The sequence below is a fragment of the Octopus bimaculoides genome, chromosome 26, assembly GCF_001194135.2.
Source record: "Octopus bimaculoides isolate UCB-OBI-ISO-001 chromosome 26, ASM119413v2, whole genome shotgun sequence".
In the NCBI taxonomy this organism is placed as follows: domain Eukaryota; kingdom Metazoa; phylum Mollusca; class Cephalopoda; order Octopoda; family Octopodidae; genus Octopus; species Octopus bimaculoides.
Genome location: NC_069006.1, coordinates 23549699 through 23552940, shown reverse-complemented (window position 1 = coordinate 23552940; position 3242 = coordinate 23549699).

Below are 3242 nucleotides of genomic sequence, written 5' to 3'. Positions count from 1 at the left end.
GAGCTAGATAGATAGATAGAGAGAAAGATAGTGTTAGAGAGATGTAGAGAGGGAGAGACTGGGGGAAGGAGAGATGTAGAGAGAGAGAGGGGGGGAGGGAGAGAGAGAGATACTTTATTTGTAGAGTAGAAAGCTAAACTGAATGGTATTGGTAGCTAGGCCCAGTGATTGATAAGATGTATTGATAGTTTGGTATTGTGGAATTTCAGATAGGATGCAACTTCGAAATCAATAAATATGGATCAATTATAAATAGGAAAAAAAAGACTTATGACATAATTGCTGGATATTCGAGTATTTGGAGATGGGAGAGTTGGTTGGGAGATGGGAAAGGAAAGAGAGGGAGAGAGAGATAGAGGGGGGAATGGAGAGAAAAAGAAGGAAAAAGAAGACAGAGAATGGTAGAGGGATGAAAGACAGGGGAGGGAGAGATAGAGATAGAGTGAAAGGGAGAAAAACAGGACGAGAGAAAGATAGAAAGTCAGAGAGGGAGAAATGGAGAGAGAAAGAGAGAGAGAGGGAAGGGGAGAGAAACAGAGAGGGAGGAAGGGAACAGAGATGGATAGATAGAGAGAGAGAGAGAGTGTGGTAGAGGAAGGAGAGATGGTTGAAATGTAGGAAAGAAAGAGAAGGAGAGGGTGAGAGAAGCAGAGAGGAGAAGGGGTAGGAGAGAGGAAGGGGAGATAGAGATACAGAGGGAAGAAGTTTGGAGAGAGAGAGAGAGAGAAGGAACTAAATATATAAAAAAACGGTAGATGGAACGATCAGCCTTTGTGGAAACAGAACTTGTTATGTTCTATTTTGAGCAGAATTGCATTGGAGTGTGTTTGAATCTTCCTTGAAATAAGGGTACAAGAACCAAAGCAAAGCAGACAAGATCCACAAGAATGGACACACACACACACACACACTGTGATCAAGGGCATGGTTCTGTACCTTTTATGCGTTGTTTGTTTCACTCATTGGATTGCAGCCATTGGACTGGGCCACCACCTTGGAGGGTCTAGCTGAATACATTGATGGCAGAGCTAATTTATTGTCTTTTTAAAGCCTGGTACTTATTCTATCGGTCTCTTTTGCTGAGCTGCAAAGTTACCCAGACGTAAACACACCGAAACTGGCTGTCAGGCGGCGGTGGAGTAGAACCACAACTACAAAGACACACACACACATCGGATCAAAGGTGTGACGCCATAGCATTCATTACTTCATTCTGACTTTCTTGTAGCGTTTTCTCGGAAGAGATTTGGGGGTGGTTTGTCATTGCCCTTCTACAACTGGATGACCATTGGCCCACAAGGAGCTCATCCACCCATTGACAGGTCTTGCTTTTAATCCACCTGGATGTCCAGACACCCTCTTCACAAGAGCAAACAAGAGAGAGAGAGAGAGAGAGAGAAGACGCTCCTGCCTTCTTCTTTTTCCTCCTCCTCCTCCTCTTCCCCTTTTTCTTCTGCCTGTTACTGATCCCTCTACCATGGACTTCTGACAGGACAGCAACAAAGATATCTTGTTGATCCTGGCAGTAGCCATTTAACCCTTTTGTTACCATATTTCTGTTGTTGAGATGCTTTGTGTTTCTTTCAATTCATTTTAAACATAACAAAGAATTTAGTAAAATAACTTAGTTATCATTAAGCTAGTGTTAGGAACATGAATTGTGACTAAGGTTTGGTGGAAGATTTTTATTCAGAACTTTTGAAAGCAAGACATTTGTACTGCAGAACCAGAGGCGGTTTCAGCCGGGTTTGGTATCAAAAGGGTTAATTTGTAGATTTTGTTTCATATAGTTGTTTGGCTTGTCAGAAATAGCAGCCAAGTCTTGTGCAAATTGAAGACACATTTGACTGACTGTTTTTAACCCTTTGACAATTGGTGTTGGTCTGTTTACATCCCTGGCCGGCTCCTGTCAAACCATCCAACCCATGCCAGCATGGAAGGTGGTTGTTAAATGGTGATGATGACTTACTTAGCAGTTTGGCCACTAAAGACAGTTAGAAGAATAAGTAAAACTTAAAACTGAGCAGGGGGTCAATCTGGTCAACTAAACCCATCAAGGTGTTGCCCCAGCATAGCCACAGACCAAAGACTGAACTGACCTTGCAATGACCACCACTCTTTAACACCACCACCACCACCATCGTCACCACCACCACCACCACCGCCTTCACTATCAACACCGTTTATTTTAATAAAGTTCCTTTTCAATAAAGCTAACAGGAACCGAACCGAACTGAACCGAACCGTTCCATGAAATAAATGTCCTCCGCCTCAACTACTATTCCCACCTCTTACCCGTTCTCTCTCTCCTTCTCTTTCACTTTATCTCTCTTTTCCTCCGTCTCTTCCTCTCTCTTTCTCTTTCCTCCTCTCTTCCTCTCTCTCTCTCTCTCTCTCCCTATCTTCCTTCTCGCTCATTGGCTGTTTGTTCCTCTTCCAACTCTCAAACCCCTCCTTCTCTATCTTACCTTTACTCCTCTCCCTCTCTCTTTCTGGTTATTTCTCAAATACCTCCTCCTCTGTATATGTAGTCCCTCATTATCTAAATCCATACCTCCTCCTTCACCTCCTCATTAACCCTAATATTATTGTCATCTCTCTCTCTCTTTTCTTCCCCCTCTCTCTTCAAACTTCTGTCTCTTACTTTCCCTATCTTAATATCTCTCTCTTTCTTGTTCTGCTCTCTCTCTCTCTTTCATTTTGGTTCTGCTCTCTCTCTTTCTCTAATTTTGGTTCCGCTCTCTATGGTTCCATTCTCTCTCTCTTTCTGGTTCCGCTCTCTCTCTCTCTCTCTCTCTCTCTCTCTCTCTCTCTCTCTCTTTCATCTTCGTTCCATTCTCTCTCTCTTTCTTGTTTCGCTCTCTCTCTCTCTCTCTCTTTCTGGTTCTGCTCTGTCTGTCTGTCTCTTTCTGTTTACGCTCTGTCTCTCCTGGTTCCGCTCTCTCTCTCTCTCTCTCTTCTTCTTCTTCCCTTTATCATCACACTTTCATTTCTCAATTCTCCTCTGTCATTAGCTTTCTCTTTCTCTTTCTCCGGTTCCCCCTATCTCTTCAAACGTTTGTCTCTCACTTCCCCCCCTCATTATCTCTCTCTCTCTCTCGCACACTCTCTACTTCTCTCTCTTCACCAGATTCTCTTTCACTTTCTCTATTACATGTAACAGAATCCAACATACAACAGGAAGAGAAGCAACACGACCTTGTAACATCCAAACGCAGTCTCTGTATGTGTCGTGTGTGTAT